General features: G+C 35.8%; 1 protein-coding gene across 1 annotated transcript in view; it reads left to right on the top strand.

Annotated features, from left to right (window-relative positions):
* Positions 1–22,426, top strand: part of Trpc5 (transient receptor potential cation channel subfamily C member 5) — a 272,621-nt gene that overhangs the window by 91,767 nt on the left and 158,428 nt on the right. The window contains exon 3 of the mRNA XM_047536079.1: positions 21,603–21,743. The gene's annotated coding sequence lies outside the window, so the exon portion shown is untranslated. The remainder of the gene's footprint in view (positions 1–21,602; positions 21,744–22,426) is intronic.

Here is a 22,426-nt window from a genome sequence, read left to right as displayed (position 1 = left end):
TTCATTTATTTTCCTTTGATTGGAAAGAGAGGGAACCTTGAGTTTTTGATTAGGAATTTATAGGAAGACCCTGATGAGGCTGGATACATAGAGCCCCTAAATTCTGATGAGTCTTCTTTGCCAGTGAAGAGACCTCCTCATCCCCAGTTGGAGTGTCCTATCTATCTCTGTTTAAGAGGTGTAATCTTGAATTTCCTGAGGAAAATGTAATGGCCTCCACTGAGGCCATTGTTGTACAGTGTCGTCAGGACCCACCCCAACACTCACTGCTTTCTAGACTGATAACTGGACTCAAGTTCCAGCAGGTTCCTAAAGATGAAGTATAAAGTATGAACCATGAGGAGGTACACTACACTGCAAAAGAACTACTTGAGTTTTCTAATGTGTATAGATTGAAATCCACAGAACCTATGTGAAAACGGATATTAAAGGTGTGGGATAATGATGTAAGGAACATAAAGTTAGATCAGGACAATTTTATTGATATGGGCTCACTAAGCATTTAATGTTGTAGCTTGTGGAGCTAGAAAAGATTCTAACAGCTTGCTTGGTTAGATGAAAAGACCAAAAGGCCCCCAGTGAGCAAATTGGAAATGCCAGACCTACCTTAGTTTAGTGAAAAGGAAGAGATTTAAAAGTCTAGAGAGACTGGAATTTTTAGTGAATTTGTCATTTCTGACTTCCTCTCCCATTCCTTAAAGGTCCAGAAGACATAATATCTTTCAACATAATTGTAAAAAATAAATTTGTGAGGGGATCCTCAGCATATTTGAACAGTTCTGTGATTGCTTTTCTCTGTAGGACAGAACTCATATTAGGAACTGCAGGCACTGACTTAGGAATCTAAATGCAAGGAGAGTAATTGGATCCCAGAAAGGCCAGGGACAAGTGCAGTACTCAGCCCCCAAAGGTAACATGGGTGTGCTTACCATAAAGAACAGCAGAGTCAAAGAAGCAATCAGAATTGTCTGACTTTTGCAAAACTAAGGCATTAACTACTTGATCATGGAGTTCCTACAAATTAGATAGAAAGTCTCATAAATTGTTACTTGATCTGTGTAAGTAGAAAAGTGATAGGTTAGTAAACAACAAACTCTAATATGAATCATAAAAACAAAGAGCCAATTATTCCCTCATTTCAGTCAGTTTACAGAGCCAGAATCATTCAAACGAAGAGGAGGTCAGGTAACCTTGTCCACTACCAAAATTTATATAATGTTAATCTTTCTTCCAACTTTCCCCAGAGAGAATTTTGACCTTTTACCAAGGTAACTATACACTGGGAAAAAGGAAATAATCAGACATTTCAGGGACTACAGGACTGACTAAGTGGCAATAATTCCAAAATATGTGGTCCACTAATCAGAATAAGTCTTATGGAGGTGAAGTGATCAATAGAGTTTTAACTCAGGTCTGTATCACAAGGGCATACTGGATCCAGGAACCCATCTTGTGACTTTTTTCCCAGTTCCATAATTCATAATTGGAATATATATACTCAGCAGTTGGAAGAATCACCGAGTTGCTTCCCTTACCTATACAGAGAGGGCTATTGTGGCAGGAAAAGTCAAGTGTATGCCACTAGAACTCTTGTATTCCTCATAAAAACAGTAAACCAAAAGTAATACCCCATTCCTATAGGGACATCCTCATTCAGCTTGCCCATTTGGCCTGTGCAAAAGACAGATGGATCTTAGAGAATGATAGTGGATTATTGTAAACTTAACCAGGTGGTGACTCCAATTGCAGCTGCTATACCAGATGTGATTTCATTGCTTAAGCAAATTAACACATCCCATGGTGCCTGGTATGCAGCTACTGATCTTACAAATGTATTTTTCTCCATCGCTGTCAATAAGGACCACCAGAAACAATTTCCTCTCAGCTGGCAAAGCCAGCAATACACCTTCATAGTCCAACCTCAGGGGTACCTCAATGAGTCAACTCTTATGTTACAATTTAGTTCCCAGAGATTTTGATCACCTTTCTACATAAACTTCCACAAGCTATCACATTGATCCATTATATTGATGAATTGTGCTGATTGGATATAGTGAAAAAGCAGCAATTTTCTAAGACCTATTGGTGAGACGTTTGTGTATCAGATTGTATAAAATAAATTCAACGGGGGTTCAGAGGCTTTTTACTAGAGCAAAATTTCTTGGGTTCCACTGGGTATAGCATGTCATGATATCCCTTCTAAGGTGAAGGATAAGTTGTTGCATCTAGCCTTTCCCACAATCAAAAAAAGAAAGAAAGAAAACATAATGCCTATTGACACCTCATGAGTCTCTTGGAATTTTTGAAAGCAACATTTTCCTCATTTGAATGTGTTATTTCATCCCATTACCAAGTAACCCAAAAAGCTGCTATTTTTTAATATATTAGTACATTATGGTTATACATAATATTGGGTTTCATTTTAATACAATTATACAAACATAGAATATAATTTGCTCCAATTCAGTCCCCAGTACTTCCTCATTCTTTCTCATCCTCCCTCTTCTTGTTCCTTTGCTTCTACTCTACCTGGGACCAAGAACAAGAGAATGCTTTCAACAGTTCCAGGCTACCATTAAACCTGCTCTGCCATATGGGCCATATAGTCCAGCAGATCCATTGTGCTTGAAGTGCCAATGGCAAATAAGGATACTCTTTGGAATCTTTGGCAGGTCCTTGTGGATGAATCACAACACAGGCCCTTAGGTTTGGAGAAAATCTCTGCCATCATCTATGGATAATTACTCCCTTTTTGAGAAACAGCTTTTGTCTTGCTTTTCAGACTTAGTAGAAACTGAATGGTTGACAATTATCGAGTTACCATACAACCAGTGCTGTACATCTTGAACTGGATGTTATCTGGCCCAACAAACCAGGAACTTGAGTGTCACTCCATCATAAAATAAAAGTGATATGTACATGATCAGGACTGAGAAGGCCCTAAGGCTCAAGAAAGTGACATAAAGAAGGGCCCAAATGCCTATGGTTCCCTCTTCTTTTTTTTTCCCTTGGAGAAGAAACAAAACCTTTATTATGTTGAGTTTTATTCATTCTACTCATAATTTATTCAGAGTCTTTATCATGAAGGTAATTTTTGGTTTTATTTATTAAATTTTTTATTTTTTAATTTGTTCTAATTACTTGTACATGACAGTAGAATGCATTTCGACATGTTGTACACAAATAAAGCACAACTTCTCATTCCTCTGGCTGTACATGGTGCAGAGTCACATATGTAGCATAATTGTACATGCATTTAGGGTAATAATGTAAATCTCATTCCACCATCCTTCCCATCCCCACACCCTCTCCCCGCCCCTCATTCCACTCTGCATAATCCAAAGTCCCTTCATTCCCTCTGCCCCCATTATGGATCAGCATCCACTTGTCAGAGAAAACATTTGGCCTTTGGCTTTTTGGGATTGGTTTATTTCACTTAGCATGATATTCTCCAACTCCATCCATTTACCTACAAATGTGATAATTTCATTCTTGTTTAAGGCTGAGTAATATTCCATCGTGTATATATATCACAGTTTCTTTATTCATGCATCTGTTGAAGGGCATCTACACTGGTTTCACAGTTCAGCCATTGTGAATTGAGCTGCTATAAACATTGATGTGACTGTCATTGTAGTATGCTGATTTTAAGTCCTTTGGGAATAAACTTAGGAGTGGGATAACTGGATCAGCTGGTGGTTCTATTCCCAGTTTTCTAAGGAATCTCCATACTGCTTTCCAGAGTGGTAGCACCAACTTGCAGTCCCACCAACAATATATGAGTGTACATTTTCCCCTACATCCTCACCAAAACTTATTGTTGCTTGTATTCTTTTTTTAATTTTTTAATTTTTTGTTCTAATTAGTTTTACATGACAGTAGAATGTATTTATACATTTTGATAGATCATACATAAATGGAGTGTAATCTCACATTTTTCTGATTATACATACTATAGGATCACATCAGTCATGCAGTCATGTATGTACATGAGGTAACAATATGTTTCACTCCACTGTCATTCTCTTCCCCATACCCCCTCCACTCCCTTTACAACCCTCTACCTAACATAAAGTAGCTCTATTCTTCCCTATCCCCTACTTATTGTGAATTAGCATCCAAATATCAGAGAAAACATTGATGTGGCTGTGTCACTATAGTATGCTGATTTTAAGTCCTTTGGATATAAACTGAGGAGTGGGATAGCTGGGTCAAATGGTGGTTCCATTTCAAGTTTTCTGAGGAATCTCCACACTGCTTTCCATAATGGTGGCACCAATTTGCAACCCCACCCACAATGTATGAGTGTACCTTTTTCCCCACATCCTCGCCAACACTTATTGTTGCTTGTATTCTTGATAGTTGCCATTCTGACAGGAGTGAGATGAAATCTTAGAATAGTTTTGATTTGCATTTCTCTAATTGCTAGAGATGTTGAATAGTTTTCCATTTATTTGTTGATCAATTGTATATCTTCTGTCAAGTGTCTGCTCAGTTCCTTAGCCCATTTATTGATTGGGTTATTGGGTTTTTGATGTTGTTTTTTGAGTTCTTTATATATCCTGGAGATTAGTGCTCTATCTGATGTGCATGTAGTAAAGATTTTCTCCCATTATGTAGGCTCTCTCTTCACATTATTGTTTCCTTTGCTAACAAAAGAGGTGAAAGATCTGTACAAAGATAACTACAGAACACTAAAGAAAGAAATCAAAGACCTTAGAACATGTAAAGATCTCCCATGCATAAGCAGAATTAATATTGTCAAAATGGTCATATTACCAAGACTGTTATACAGATTTAATGTGATTCCTATTAAAATCCCAATAACATTCTTCATAGAACTAGAAAAAGCAATCATTAAATTCATTTGGAAAAATAAGAGACCTAGAATAACCAAAGCGATACTTAGCAAGAACAGTGAAGTAGGAGCCTTCACAATACCAGACCTTAAACTATACCACAGAACTAAAGTAACAAAACAGCATGGTATTGGCACCAAAACAGACATGTAGATCAATGGTACAAAATAGAAGACACAGAGACAAACCCATATAAATACAGTTTTCTCATACTAGACAAAGGTGTCATAAACACACATTAGAGAAAAATCGCCTCTTCAACAAATGGTGCTGGGAAAACTGGAAATCCATATGCAGCAAAATGAAATTAAACCCCTATCTCTCACCCTACACAAAAATCAACTCAAAATGAATCAAGGATCTAGGAATTAGACCAGAGACCCTGCACCTAATAGAAGAAAAAGTAGACCCAAATGCTCATCATGTCAGTTTAGGACCTGACTTTCTTAACAAGACTCCTAAAGCACAAGAAATAAATCAAGAACCTATGTAGGTATACTTTTGTACACTATTTTTTCAATTGATCTCCATATCTCTGTTGGTGCCAATACCACATCGTCTTGATTACAAAACCTTTGTCAAAAGCCTTGCCATCAAGTAGTGTTTACGTCAATGTTGGTCTTCTTTATCAAAGTTGTTCTCGTTACCTAAAGTGTTTGGATTTCCATGTACATTTTATGATTAAATTCTCAATTTCTATACTGCTTTTTAAAAATTTTTATTGAAATAGAATTGAACCTATAGGTCAATTTGTCAAGAATAACATCTTAATAATATTGAGAGTTCAGGCTCATAAACATGTTTCATATCTCCATTATTTAGGTCTTTAATTTCAGCAATACCTTCAATGTTCAGTTTTTAGGTATTATATTTGTCAATATGCCTTATGTATTTCATACATTTGATGACATTGTAAATGATATTTATGCTTCATAAGTGAAATTTCTGACTGTTGATATATATAAATATTGATGTTTATATATTAAGTTTTTTATCCTCTACACTTGCTGTACTGATGAGTTTTAGCAATATTTTTGTAGGAATAATCCTATTTTGTAGGAATAACAGACTATTCTATCATGTGCAATAAATTTCAATTCTCTTCATGTATATGTATATGTGTATATATTTACACACACACACACACATGCACACACATATACACTTCTTACTCTTTTCTTCTAGCGCTAGCCAAAAAAAAAAATAGTATAATGTTGAATAGAAGGGGCAAGAGTGGACATCCTTGTCTTGTTCCTATCTTAGTCTGTCATGCTTAAGTATGATGATAGCTGTAGAGGCTTTTTTCATTTTTTAATTAGTGCCCTATAGTTATACATAATACTGGAGTTCATTTTGACATAATTATACAATATGGAATGTAATTTGTTCTACTTCAGTCCCCAGTATTTTCTCTTTCCCTCCCCTAATCCTTCCCCCACCGGGGAGACCCAGACCATAGACACCTGGGAGACCCGGCCTGGAGACCTAGGCCCAACACTTTCATTTACTCTGCTGATCTTCCTTCTGTTTATTTATAGCTTTTAAAATTAGTGCTTAATAAATATACATAAAGGTGAAATTCACCATGGTACACTCACATTTATACATAGGACAGCTTGGTCAACTTCATTCCACCACTCCTTTCCCTTCCCTGTCCTCTTCCCTCCCGCTTAATCCCTCTCCTCTACTCTACTGATCTCCTATTTTCGTGGGATTCTCCCTGCCCCTTTATTTTCCTTATATTGGTCTAACTTCTACATATGAGAGAAGACGTTCAACCCTTGACTTTCTGGCTTATTTTATTTAGCATTATGTTCTTTGGTTCCCTTCATCTACCAGTAAATGCCATAATTTCATTGTTCTTTATAGCTGACTAAACATCCATTGTGTATGTATACCACATTTTCTTTATCAATTAATTTGCCAATGGGCATCTGGACTAGTTGCATAACCTGGCTATTATGAATTGTGCTGCAGTTGAAGGGCCTGTACCATTATAGTATGCTGATTTCAGATCTTCTGGATATATGCTGAGGAGTGGAATAAGCTGGGTCATATGGTGGTTCCATTTCTAGTTTTTAGAGGAATCTCCATACTGCTTTCCAGAATGGTTGTATTAATTTGCAGATCCACTAACAGTGTATGATTGTAGCTTTTTCCACCACATCCTCACCAGCACTCATATTCTTGATAATTGCCGTTCTGCCTGGAGTAAGATCAAATCTCAATGTAGTTTTGATTTGCATTTCTCTGATTGCTAGAGATATTGAATAATTTTTCATATATTTATTGACCATTTGTATTTCTTCTTTTGAGCAGTGTCTGCTTAGTTTTCGCCCATCTATTAATTGGTTTATTTGTTTTTCTGGTGTTAAGTTTTTGAGTTCTTCATATATTCTGGATATTAATTCCCTGTCAGAGGAGCAAGTGGCAAAAATCTCCCATTCTGTAGGCTCTCTCTTCATTCTCTTAATCATTTCCTTTTTTGTGAAGAAGCTTTTTAAATTGGTGCCATCACACTTAATGATTCTTGGTTTTCTTTCTTGAGCTTTAGGAGTCTTAAGGAAGTCAGTTTCTGAGCCAACACATTGGAGTGTTGAGCCTACATATTCTTCTGGAAGTTGTAGTTTCTAGTCTAATTCCTAGGTCTTTAATCCACTTTGAGTTAGGTTGTTTGCAGGGTAAGAAATAGAGATCTTGTTTCACTCTTCTACATACAGATATATAGTTTTCCTAACATCATTTGTTAAAAGGCTATCTTTTCTCCGACATACGTTTTTGGCACCTTTGTCAAGTATCAGGTGACTGTACCCATGTGGGTTTGACTCTGTCTTTTATTCTGTTTCGTTGGTCTTAATGTCTGTTTTGGTGCCAATACCATGCTGCTTCTATTACTACAGCTCTGTACTACAATTTGAGGTTCAGTATCGTTAGGCCTCCAACATTGCTCTTCTTGCTCGCTTTGGCTATTCTCAGCCTCTTATTCTTCCAAATAGGTTTCAGAACTGTTTTTCCTAGTTCTGTGAAGAATGTCATTGATATTTTGATGAGGATTGCATTGAGTCTGTACACTTTTGGTAGTATGACAATTTTGACAATATTAATTCTGCCCTCACAAGAACATTGGGAGTCTTTCTATTTTCTAAGGTCTTCTTCAATTTCTTTTGTCATTGTTCTGTAGTTTTCATTGTAGAGGTCTTTCATCACCTTATTGGTTAGATTTATTCCCAAGGGTATTTTTTAGGTTATTGTGAATGGGATAGTTTTCCTGATTTCTTTTTCAGCAGATTCATTATTGGAGTATAGGAAAGTGATTGATTTTTTAAAAAATATTTTTAGTTATAGATGAACACCATATCTTTATTTTGTCTTTATGTGGTACTGAGAATCGAACCCAGGGCCTCACACATGCTATGTAAGCACTCCACCACTGAGCTAAACCCCAGCCCCACAGTGATTGATTTTATGTATGTTGATCTTATATCCTGATACTTTGCTGAATTTGTTTATCAGCTCTAGAAGTATTCTGGTAGAGTTTTGTGGGTCTTCTAAATACAGGATCATGTCATCAGCAATTTTTAATAGCCTCACTGATCATTGACATATAAACTGTATATTTTAAGGCATAAAACTTGATTTGATATACATTGAAAAATATCACCATCTAATTATCTATCACCTCTATAGTACACATGTGTATTAATATTTAAGATGTAGCAAATTTCAAGTATATAATACATAACAGTTTTTTTGACTATTTTTACCATTTTTGCATGCTATCTCCAGAGTTTATTCATCTTGTATAACAGAAACATTGTACCATTTGTCCAATTTTACCCTCATTGTCTCTTTCCCTAGTCCCTGGCAATAACCATCCAATTCTCTGCTTCTTTGAGTTTGAGTATTTCAGATTCCATGTGTAAGTGAAATCAAGTAGTATTTCAATTTCTGGGTCTCCAGTTCCATTTATACTGTAAAAAATAGCAGGATATTGTTTATTCTTTTTAGTTATACATGATAGCAGAATGCATTTGGATTCATTGTACACAAATGGAGTAAAACTTTTCATTTCTCTGCTTGTACACAATGTAGAGTCACACCATTTGTGTAATCATAGATGTACATAGGGTAATGATGTCTGTATCATTCCAGTATCTTTCCTACCACTGCCCACTCCCCTCCCTTCATTTCCTTCTACACAATCCAAAGTTCCTCCATTCTTCCCTTCCCCCTCCCCCTTCCCCTCTTACATATCTGCATCCACTTATCAGAGAAAACATTTGGCCTTTGACTTTTGGGGATTGGCTTATTTCACTTAGCATGATATTCTCCAACTCCATCCATTTACCTGGAAATGCCATAATTTTATTCTTCTTTACGACTGAGTAATATTCCATTGAGTACATATACCACAATTTCTTTATCCATTCATCTGTTGAAGGGCACCTATGTTGGTTCCATACTTTAGCAATTGTGAATTGAGCTGCTATAAACATTATATGTCTGTGTCACTGTAGTAAGCTGATTTCTAAGTACAGGATTTTTTTAATTATTAAAGGCTGAATAATATTCAGTTGTTTATTCTAACAGTTTTTTGAAGATTCGTTGGGTTTTTTTATGGATGATATAATGTTATTGGCAAACAAACAATTTTAATTCTTCCCTTCAAATATGGATTTCTTTTATTTCTTTTTCTTGCTTAATTTCTCTTGTTTGAGAGCTTTAAGTACAATGTTCAATAGCAGTACTTATAATAGTTATCTTGCCTTTTTCTGACTTTTCAAGAAAAAGCTTTCAGTTTTCCCCCATGATTATGGTGTTATCTGTGAACTCTTCATGTGGCCTTTATTATGTTAAAGTCAGTACACATGGCTGTGGAGAACAGGGATTGTAGTATGCACCTGTGACTGTGGGTACTGGTAGTAGGGACTGGGGTTGTCTGCTTGCATGCACACAACTGCAAAGTCAGCTGTGGGCATTAAAGTTGGAGAGAGCCAGCACAAGCAGTCTGGGGTACCCATGGTGACTCTAGCATTGGAGGCTCTATCGAGGGACAAGAAAGACAATGGCTCACGCTTCTGGGATCCAGGATCACAAACACTACAGGTTTCTCAGTGGTAAAAGCTTGCAGGGTATCTAAGGCAGCTGTGATGGCTTTTGCAGATCTCAGCAGCAAAGGCCACTGGAATCCTCTGAATAGGAGGCCACTGATAACCACTTCCCTCTCCATGGCTAATACTGATGGTCCCCACCCTTTCTTCTTTGTTCCCAGTTACCTCTAGATATCTCAGTTATGCCAGTCTCCCCAACAGTCTGAGTGGGATAAAACTGAATCAGCTCTTCTGAGCAATGTTTCTAATTCCTGGGAATTTTCATTCATTTACTGGACTCTCCTTTTCCCCCAAAAGATGAACTTGCAGGGACTTGGCAGAGTGCTTACCGAGCACATGTGAGGCACTGGGTTCAAACCTCAGCACCATATAAAAATAAATAAATAAAATAAAGATAATGTGTCCATCTACAACTAAAAAACTTTAAAAAGATGAACTTGTGGGCTAAGAAGATCCGTGTACTGAGCTATATCAGTCTGGGGGATGGGATGATACAAGCAAAATTGAACTGCCCCATATCCTTTTTGTGTGGTTATTCTTAAGGTTTTATCATCGTTGTTGTTGTTGTTGTTGTTACTGTTGTTGTTCCACTGTGTTGCTGCAGCTTCTTTAGGACTCCCGAGATGACCCAGTGCTATTTTAGCTCTAGATAGCTATCTAAATGTTGGACTTTGTGGAAGGACAAAGGCTGGGATCTGTTATGCCACCATTTTGCTGATGTCAGTACTAGCTGTGGTTTTTTATATAGATGATCTTTATTAGAATGATGAAGTTTCCATCTATTCCTAATTCTTTAAGTGTTTTTAATCATGAATTAATTTTGAATTTGTCAAATGTTTTTCTTAAATCTAGTAAGATTATTGAAGATTTTCCAATTTTCACTTGCTAATGTAGTGAATTATATTCTTTGTTTATCAAAAGTTAAGCCAATCTATTCTTATTAATACACTGAATTTGGTCATGATATATTTTCCTCTTTTACATTTTTTATTCAATTTCATGAAATTTTATTTAAAGTTGTTGGATCTCTATAAAAATGGATACTGGTTTGTGGTCTTTTCTTCTTTTAGTGTTGTGTCAGGACTTGGTGTCAAGATAATCCCGATGTCATAGAAATGAGAAGTATCCTCTACAATTTTCTTGAAGATATTGTTTAGAATTGTTATTATTTCTTATCTAAATATTCAGTAGAATTTATACAAGCCTGAAAACCATCAAAACCTGGAAAGTTTTTTTCTTTTCTTTTTTTAGAGGAAGTTTTTTAACTAAAATATGAATTCCTCTCATTTAATAAATATTGTGGTTATTTTTTTCCATAGATTAACTTTAGTAGCACATGTCTTCAAGGAATTCATTCATTTCATATCATTTTCAAATTTTTTGGCATCAAGTTGTTCTTAATTTTCCTTTCTCAGTCTTTTAATATGTGTAGATTCTGCAGTGATTCCTATTATTGGTAATTTATGTCTTCATTCTTTTTTTGTCCTGATCAGTCTAGCCAGACATTAATCCATATCATTATCTTCTCAAAGAACACACTTTTGTTCACATTGATTGTCTTTTCAGTTTTCTACTTCATTGATTTCTGTCCTGTTCCTTAGTATTTCATTTCTTCTGCTTCCTTTGGTTTTAATGCTTTTTATTCTCTGGTATCTTATAGTGGAAATTTTGAGAACTCTCTTTTTGTCCAGTATAAGTGTTTACTGCTATGAATTTCCCCTAATACTGTTTTAGTAGCAGTGCACAAATTTGGATATGTCATTTTTATCTTTGTTCAACTCAAAATCATTCTTAATTTCTCTCTTTATTTCTTCTTTGACACATGGGTTTTTAAGAAGGGTGTTAATTTCCAAATATTAGGGGTTTTCTCAAACATCTTTCTAATTTAATTTCATTTTGGTAAGAGAACATAATTTACTTAATCTGAATCCTTTAAAAGGTATTGAGAATTTTTTATGAACAAGTATACAGATTATTGTGTTAATGTTCTCTGTGAATTTGCAAAGAATGTGTATTCTGCTATAGTTGAGTGGCATATTCTATAAATGTCAGTTAGGTCAAGTTGATTGTTAAGATTGTTATGGCCTTCGGATTAATTAAATCCTTTCTCATTATGAAATAGCTTTCTTTATCCCTGGTTATGTTCTATGCTCTAAAATCTACTTTGTATGCTAATAAACCCATTTCGCCTTTCTTTTGATTAATAATGTAGTGTGGCAGACCTTTACCATCCTCTTATTTTTAGCCAATTTTATCTTTATATTTTACGTAACTTCAATGTTTGTAAGCAGCATATACTTGGGTCTTCCTTTTACACAAATCTGACAGTGTCTACCAAGGAAATTTAGAGTACTTTTAATGTGATTATTAATATGCTGATGTTTAAATCTATCCTCTTAATACTTTTTCTTTTTTAAAATGTTTTATTTGTTCTTTTTAATTATGTGACAGTAGAATAGATTTTGACATATCATACATACATGGAGGATAACTTCCCATTTTTGTGGTTGTACATTATGTGGAATTATGCTTGTCATATATTCATACATGAACATAGGAAAGTAATGCCCAATTCATTCTGCTGCCTTTCTTATTCCCTTCCCTCCTCTCTTCTCTTCATCCCCCCATTGAATCTGGCGAACCTCCACTCCTCCCTCCCTACCACCTGTTGTGAATCAGCATCCACATATCATAGAGAACATTGGCCTTTGGTTTTTAAGGACTGGCTTATTTCACTTAACATGATAGTCTCCAGTTCCATTCATTTACCAGCAAATGCCATTCTTCTTTATGGCTAAGTAATATGTGTGTGTGTGTGTGTGTGTGTGTGTGTGTACCACATTTTCTTTATCCCTTTATCTGTTGAAGGGCACCTAAGCTGGTTCCATAGCTTAGCTATTGTGAATTGAACTACTATAAACAGTGACGTGGCCACATCACCATAGTATTCTAATTTTAAGTCCTTTGAGTGTATATCAAGGAGTGGGACAGCTGGGTCAAATGGTGGTTCCATTCCAGGTTTTCTGAGGAATCTCCATACTGCTTTCCAGAGTGGCTGCACCAATTTTCAGTCCCATCAACAGCGTATGAGTGAGCATTTTTCCCCACATTCTCACCAACATTTATTGTTTCTTGTATTCATGATAATTGCCATTCTGTTGTGAGGTGGAATCTCAGTGTCAATCCAGAAAATTCTTAATTTCATCTGCATTTTTGGAAGATTGTTTTCTGAGTATAGGATTACAGGTCAACTTCTTTTTTCTTTCAGTATTTAAAGATGTTGCCTCACTTCCTTATTGTTGCATTACTTCTGAAGAGAAATCTGCTATCAATTTACTCCTGTTCCTTTGAATTTAACACATTTCTTTCCTCTGACTGCTTTTAAAATTTTTTCGTTAACAATAATTTTGAGCAATTTGATACTGATGTGTCTTGCAATATTTCCCTTCAGGTTTATTATACTTAAGTTTCCTGAATCTGTAGGTATATATTTTTCATCAACTTTGAAAAGTATTTCAGTCGTTATTTTTCAAACACTTTGTCACCTCCTTTTTTTTCTGCTATGGGGAATTATACACATGATGTCTCCCATGAAGTTGTGCCTTAGTTTACTGATATATTTTTTTCTTTTATTTCTCTATGATTCATTTTGTCTTCATTGTCTAATTGCCAGTTTTCTCCCATGGTATATTACTCCCTTCAGAGATTGTACTTTTCATCTCCAAAAGTTCAATTTGAACCTTTTTTATATTGTCAATGTCTCTACATAACTTATATCTTGAGGTATGAATGAAGTCCAATTCACATACAGCATGCATACAAACTGCCCACTGAAAGTGTGTAACTCATTGTCCTTTATTATATTCGCAGATATGTGCAATAAGTACAAAAATTTTAGAACAATCTTCCAACTCAGAAACCACCCATATAACATTGAGTTATTGCCAGCACCCCCCCTCCCTCACCATTAAGCAAAAATGATCTGCATTCTGTCTCTATAGATTTGCCAATTCTGAACATTTCAAAACATGAAATCACATATTGTATGGTCTTTAGTGACTAGATTCTTTTACTTAGAATAATGTTTTCAAGATTCATCCATGTTGGTGCATATATCTATGCATAATTATTTTTATGGCCAGTTGATATTTCATAGTACTGATATACCTACATTTTCTTGAGTCATTTCTAGCTTTTAGGTATGATGAATAATGCTATGGACATTGTAATTTTTTACATAGACACAGATTTTCATTTCTTTTGGATATATACCTAGGCATGAGATTGCTGAATCATATAGTAGAAGTAGATACATGTGTGTGTGTGTGTGTGTGTGTTTCTGTGTGTGTGTGTTTTGGCTTTTGGTTTTTGGCTTTTGGGTTGCTTTGTTTTGTTTTGTTTTGTTACCAGGAATTGAACCCAGGGAATCCATATTCCCAGCCTTTTTAATATTTTATTTAGAGACCAGGTCTTATCACTGAGTTGCTTAGGGTCTCGCTAAGTTGCTGAGGCTGGCTTTGAACTTGAGATCCTCCTGCTCAGTCTCCAGAGCTGCTGGGATTACAGGCATACTCTACCACACCCAGCTAGTAATTCTGTTTTTAATGCCTTGAGGAACTGTTAGACTGTTTCCAAAGTGGATGCTCCATTTTACATTGCCAACAGCAGTGTATGAGGGTTCAGATTTCTCTACATCCTCATCAACACTTGCTATTTTGTAACTTTTTAATTTCAGTCATTCTAGTGGGTACGAAGTGGCTTCTCTTTGTTTTGATTTGCATTTATGTGAAGACTAATGATGCTAAACATCTTTTCATGTGTTTATTGGTCATTTGTATATCTTCTTTGGAGAAATATATATTCAAATCCTTTGCCCATTTTTAATTGAATTATTTGTCTTTTATTATTGAATTGTAAGAGTTCTATATCTTCTAAATACAAATTCTTTATCTGCTTTATGATTTGAAAATGTTTTCTCCCATTCTGTAGGTTATCTTTTCACTTCCTTGGAAGTTATCATTTGAAGCACAAAAGCTTTTTATTTTTATAAAATCCAGTTTAATCTATTTTTACTTCTGACACTTGTACAACAATCTTTTGATAAATTCAAAGCCACATAGATTGACCCCCATGTATTATCCCAAGAATTTCATGGTTTTAGTTCTTACATTTAGGTCTTTGATTAATTTTGAGTTAACTTTTGTAATTTTGCATGTAGCTATCCAGTTATCCCCACACCATTTATTGAAAACACTACTTTATCCCAACTGAAAGGTCTCAGGACTCTTGTAAAAAATGTTAGTTGATGACGGGCACATGGGCTTATCCTCATTTTGAAATCGGGTTATTTTCTTATTGAGTTTTTTGTTTTGTTTTGTTTTGTTTTCTTATTGAGTTTTAAGAGTTATTTGTATATTTTGGATAACAGCCCTTTATATGTTGTGTATTTTGCAAGTATTTTCTCCTAGTGCATAAATGGTCTTATTGATTTCTTGATGTTGTCTTTCACAGAGCAGATTTTAATTTTAATGAAATCAGCTTATGTATTATTTCTTTTATAAATCATTGGTATTGTATTGTAAAGTCATCAGTATACCCATGAAATCTTTCAGATTTTGTAGTCCAAAATTTCTTTATTTCTTCTTCATGAGCAAAAAGATCAAAACGATTGACCTTAAATTTCCTTATTGCTTTTTGTTATTTGTTGTTGTTGTTGTTGTTGTTATTGTGTTGCTGCTATTTATTTATTTGGTGAATTTTCAGACTAATTTTGTAAAATCCGCCCTTTTATGTTATGTGTAGCCACCGAAGTCTCTGATCTGTTAGACTCATGGTCAATGATTAGACAGAGATTTCATTAAATGCTTTGAACTAATAATTTTTGTACCTTTTACTGAGGAGTTCTAAGTGTGCATTGGGGCAATCCTCAGAGCCTTGGAAGTTAACAATTCTGTTCCAATCTTCATGTCCTGCTTACACAGAGCTTCAAGGTCACTCTTAACATGAGCAATTAAGGCCTTTTCAGATCTTTTCTGAGCAAACATGCTATATATGTATGCAACACCTTCTAGAGTCCCAAGAAAATTTCAGAGCTCTTCAAAGTCCCCTGTGGACATTTAATTCCCATATTTTCTTTTTTAAGCTTGTCATCCTGTTTGCCCCAACGAGCATTATTGCCTCAGAAAACTATAGTGTTAGACCATTGACATTTTTCAATAGACACTTCTTAAAATAAACAGCTTTACCTCACTGGCAAAGCTCTGGAGTTAGGTGAAAATGGAGCTTTCCCAGAGATTTTCCAGAAAGGTCAGTGACAACGGTTAGGGATAGGTCTTTGGGTAGGTTAAAGCTCATTCTGTCCTCTCCAGTGACTACAAGGATGTTGAACATTTCAGTTACTGTATTTCTAAGGTTACAGTTTTTCAAGGCTACCATGAATCTGGAGAGTGCATTATGGGACTAGAGCAAGTAAAATGTCACAATGCTTCCTTTCTCTATCAAGATTTAGCTGTTTTTTTTTTTAATAAATGCTTCTTAGATTGTTGCAACCCTTCAGTTAATTTTCAAAATTCCAGAAAAGTCACTTTTGAAAATTTTTGCCAGAATTTTCATTGCCTTTATGAAGGATCAGACTGTGGGAGGTCCTTATACCTTTATAGCAGAAGTGATCCCCCCATGCTGGGTATTTTCACCATCCTATAAATATTCTTCATATTTTGGGGAGTGACTACAGATAAGATACTTGGAAACAAAATTGTCCTTTCCAAGTTTGTGGTTAAGATTTGTTAAATGAAACCAGATACTTTTTGATTCTGATGCTGATTTTTCCCACTACCAAGACAAGACCCATCTTAAATGCCCTGTAATTTATGAAAGTTTCCTATGCATCCACTGAAAAAAAGGATTTGCTCCCTTTTCTGTATGAGCACCAAATAAGGTTCCATCTAGTTTTTAGGTTGTCCCCTCACATAAGTGCACCGTTCAGTGGTCTTCTTTTTTTAAAATATATTTTTTAGTTGTAGGTGGACACAATACCTTTATTTTATTTATTTATTTTTTTGTGGTGCTGAGGATCAAACTCAGTGCCTCACACATGCTGAGCATGCACTCTACCACCGAGCTATAACCCCAGCACTCAGTGTTCTTCTTAATACCTATGGGGGACCCTATGCAGATATTTTGGGTTCTCTCTCTGTGCAACTTTCTTTCCATTAATATGTCCTGTGATCTCTAGTTGCCTTGGTTTCTTTCTTAGCTCTATCTGTTCATGGCAGAGAGTATACTAAGCTCTGCATCAGTTTCTCTCCCTGAACCATGACCTGGAAACTCTCTCGAGGTAGCAAGCTTGGACAATCAGAGAATTCTCCTCACTGATTTTTTTCTTATTTCTCAAAGACCACTGTCCTTCATTGGTTGATGTCCAGTGTCCTGAAAAATCATTGTATTCTATGTTTTGTCACATTTTTTTATTGTTTCAAGTACAAAGTTAAAATAGTTCTTATCAGTCCATTTTGGCCAGAGGCATAAGTACCCCCCATGATACATGTTTTAAATTTAATCTGCATTGTTAACATTTTCTCCATTACTTCTTTAAGGCTAGACCATCAACAAAACAATAAATCTAACCCAGATTTGGAGCATTTGCCAGTTTGCGTGGTATAAGTACTCCCACCATGGCCAGTTTTAAGCTATCAAAATATGCAACATTTCTACTACAGAGAATAGAATAGATAAAATAACTTCAGAAGTGCAGATTACAGTAAAATAACTAGGAAGGGATGTTAGATGCTAGTTGGTTTTTAACATAATTTATTTAATTCCAAGCAATGTAATTCTTTTTTTTATTGTAAACAAATGGGATACATGTTGTTTCTCTGTTTGTACATGGAGTAAAGGCATACCATTTGTGTAATCATAAATTTACATAAAGTAATGTTGTTTGATTCATTCTGTTGTTTTTTCCCTTCCCCCCACCCCTCCCACCCCTCTTTTCCCTCTAAACAGTCCTTCCTTCCTCCATTCTTGCCCCCTCCCTAACCCTAACTCTAACCCTAACACTAACCCCTCCCATCCCCCATTATGTGTCATCATCCACTTATTAGTGATATCATTCGTCCTTTGGTTTTTTGAGATTGGCTTATCTCACTTAGCATGATATTCTCCAATTTCATCCATTTGCCTGTAAATGAAAGCTCAGCTTTGAAAACTTAACAGTCAGATTCTTAACCATCTGTATCATATCACTGCCTCTATGCCTATCAATTAGAATTACTGTGCAAATATCACTATAAACAGTATGCAAGGGCCAGAGAAATGCATGCACACTCCCTGCTCACCAAGGGCATTGACAAAAAAAAGGGCAGGGGGCACTGACAAAAACACAAAGCAAGCATTTGGCCACCATTTTCTCTCCAGGAAAAAAAAACTGCTAAAAAATTTGCCATTAACATTCATTACTATAGATTTTGAAGTCTTTTTTGGATTTCTAGGAATCACTTTTTAAAATAGCAAGATACTTCCTGTGAGCAGTAATATTTTAAGTCTTTTACTTACCATTATGGATATTAAACAGATAAGTAAGAACAACGCTCTGTGTCATTGGCCCACAGGCTCTGTTCTTGGCAAAGGCAGTAGTGGTAGATGTAGGGGTAAAATTTTAAAAGGAAAAATAGAAAATACTCAAATTAAAAAGAGCTTTTCATTGTGTTTCAGAAAGTCAGCTAAAGCGTATTTACATATAGGACTGAGTTTTTAAATACTATGAAAATAACTTGTGCCTTCTATTGTGGCCTGATTAGCCACTGGCAGGGAAGGTCATGTGAACTACTAGCCATTCTGTCTTACCCATCTCCTTGAGAACATTCTAAAGCTAGCAAAAGAAATTTCAAAGAAAATGATAGCAAGTCCATCCATAAACTGCATAAATTCAAAATACCTTTACAACAGTAACTATGCCAAAACATAAAAAGCTAGGAATATTCAGTAGTTTATGTAAAAAAGGAAGACTATAATGAGAAACCAAAGAGAAATGAGGAAGAAGAATTTGCTAAAGAAAACTAGATTTGTGATGAAATTGACATTTTTTACTTGAATTCAAAATAATATTTTGCTTAGAATTTTAAAATGAAATTATAAATAGGTGATGAATCATAACCCATTAATGAATATGTAGAACACATACAACCTTTCAAATACCTTTGAGGAAGGAGAGTGCTAAGAGCCAAACAAAGCCCCTGTAATCTTGATTACCAATTTCTGTTAGAAGCTGTTAACCCCATCTGCCAAGCAGGCAATACCAATTCCCAGTCACCTACACTAGTTTTTAGGACAGAACACTGCTCACCCCCGTTATATCCATACATAAAACACCCCAATTCACCTAATAAGGTCTCCTCATTTCCTCCTCACCCCAAACTGGGTAACTTCTCACTGGGTGAAGGCTAGTAATTTAGATTGTATCACTCTACAAAGAAACAGGTGAAACTGACTCGTCCCCATCGGTACAGCTTTTGGAATATAAACAATAGCTTCTTCAGATTGCTGGATTTTTCCAAGATGTGGAAAAACCCAAAGTGGGGAAGGTCTCTGTCACTAAAAAAGTTGTAAGCATGGTCTAACCTGGGAAAAGACCTGAAAGGCAGAACCCTCTCTGGAACTCAAATGGAGCATGGTGGCTCTGTCTTCAAATACAACATAAAGTAGAACCATAGGAAGGCAGGAGGTATATTTCATAGAATATTCCCTCATGTCTCCATTTTATACCTGTGAAAAAAACCTTGAGTGTGCAATCAGAAAACTTTGGTTATAATCCTGATTCTGCCACTTACTAGTATTTAAGTCTTGGAGTAAATTATTAGTTTCTGTGATGCTAAAATAGTCACCTATTTTTAAAAGGTAAACAATCATTCTGGGAGATAGGCAAGGATAAGAGAATGAGATACATTGAATGAGACAATATATGTTAAAGACATTTATAACCATAAAACTCTAAATAAGTATCAGGAACCACTAAACTGAGAAGAGAACTTAAAAGCCTCCCAATTGCACAGACACATTTTATCTGGGAGAAACAATGGCCAAGAGGAATGTTTCTAATGATAGGCGCAAAATCCCAAGATACTAGTATTAAAGAAAATCTGAAGATAACTAAATGTTCCACATTACACAGTCTATTACATAACTTACTTATAAATCTTAAACAACTTACAGAACTGCTTAATATAAGAAGTAGCACAAGATGACTAACTATATAAATAAATAACACTTTTAAAAGGACCAGGTCAAATTACGGCTCCACAAATCACTGGAGCTGTTCAGGTTGTACCAAGGTGCTCTGCCAGAAAAACCGATGTGCACAAGACATTTTTTATTTATATAGACAATTTTAGTTCATGGGAGGAATTATATCTATTTCAGTTTCCTTAGTCACAAGTTCCTTTTAATCCTTTAGTGGCTGCTAGCAGACGTCTTTGCTGTCATCATGGCTTGCTCTTTGTTCATGGTCACATATTTGTACTTACACTTCAAACTACTGGTACAAAGTTCCTGTAGACATCCCATGGTATAAAACATACTATCCCAATCTCACCTAGAAGGGCCACTTTTCCCAGAAGGGAATGTGGTGACACTGGGGGTGTAGGACAGGAGATGTATGACAGGACAATTGTAACCTGAGGTAGGATGAGAGGCAAAAAACTCTAAAAAGAAGCCAAAGTTTGCAGCCAAGAGGAACACAGTTTACATCACTATTTAATCCAGAGAAAAAGGTGTGGATGAGATAGATAGTTGTGATAAAAAAATCAAAGGAGGAAAAGGAGGAGCCAAGAGGTTAAAGGCCTTTTGACCAGGCTGTTGTATGTGTTCATATGCCCCTTCATTTATTTGGGATTCAGTGCATATTGAGGAACTAATGCTTAAAAGTAGGATTAAGCCTGCAGGAATAGTTCATGGAAGCCACAAGAGCATCCTGACCTTCAGGTGATCTTCCATTCAGATTTGAGAAGTACTGAAAGTTAAGTTACGGATGAAGAGTCACAGGGGATCATTATAGGCAACGGATACACTCTGGGTATAATCTTAATTCTTGAAAGTGATGCAGTGGAGGAAAATTGTCTCTTTGAACAATACATTCATCAGAATCTCTATTAGAAGAAAGATCTTGGGCTGGTTTACCTTCTGATGGAAATCACAAAGATCACAGTCATTCATTCAGATGGCTCTAAGCAGAAGGACTGCTATTTCTGGAAATTAGCACTCAAGAGGCTACAATCACAGAACCAGAAAGTCAGAGCAACCCCATCTTTGGGTCTTGTTCTGTTCTACCTTTGGAGTGCAGAGTTAGAATGTCAGACTGACCTCAGAGTGAAAGAAAATGGAGATTCTATCTGGATTATCATCTACAAAAACTGATAACTGAGTCTCAAACTTTATGTCTTTTAGCCTGATTCACCCTGTTTGTCTGTCCCCTTGGACTAAACAAATGGCTGATAAAAGTGCCCCTTATTTGGTGCTGTACCTAACTCAGTGGTCTTTAAGTACTATATGTTGCTAATACTTTGCAAACATAATAATAGTTGATTTGGGAGCTGGAATTGATTTTAGAAATCACCTTGCTTATCTCCTCAATTTACAGAAAAGGAAATGAAGACATAAAGAAGAGATAATGTGTCTTGCCTGATTTCATGCTTCCAGTTAGTGGTAGAGTTGAGACTAGAATCCAGTCTGCTAATTCCCAGGACGCGATTCTTTAAATTGAACCATTTTATACATAGAGGTATGTACCATTATTTCCATGTTAAGTCCCCTGATGAATTTTTCTGTTGTTTTTTTAAGCTGTGCAACAGTAACATGTCAAGTGCAAATGTTCTATGTTGGGGCAGGCAAAGAGGTAGAGAACTAACCAGCTTTGAAATGTGACCTTGTACAAAAAGTACAATTCTCTGGGTAATAACAAGGGTGACCTGGTTTTAGAGAACCCAGTATGCAAAATGAGAAAGTTACAAAACAATCACATTGAAGGTGATTGCATTATAAGGGAATACTCAGCAGAACTTCTTGAGTGCATTTAAGCATTTAAGATCATTACTTGGCAGAACCCTCTGGGATAGAGAAACAAAGTTAAAACGTTAAGAGCCACTGCCAAATGAAGACCAAAAAGGCAAAATAAGCATCTTTAAAGTAATAATGGAGATCACAAAGAAACAGAATCTCTTTGATAGAAACTCAGTTTACCCTGAGAATTTCAGGGCCCTAGTAACCAGCCTAATGAATGGCCTTTCTCAGTCACGCAGAAAACAGCACTATCACTTCTCCAGTCACTGAGGCTTAAATGTGAATATCATGTTGACGTTCTCCCTGTGTCTCATCCCCTATGGTCTACCCATTATCAAGTCCTGTTTTTTTCTTCCCTTGAAATAACTTTTAAAATTTTCCTTTGCTACCTTCTATTAGCATTCT

Source organism: Sciurus carolinensis, chromosome X (genome assembly GCF_902686445.1).
Source record: "Sciurus carolinensis chromosome X, mSciCar1.2, whole genome shotgun sequence".
NCBI classification, from domain to species: Eukaryota; Metazoa; Chordata; class Mammalia; order Rodentia; family Sciuridae; genus Sciurus; species Sciurus carolinensis.
The sequence above is the reverse complement of the archived record's forward strand: the minus strand, read 5'-3'. Positions and strand labels throughout refer to the sequence as shown.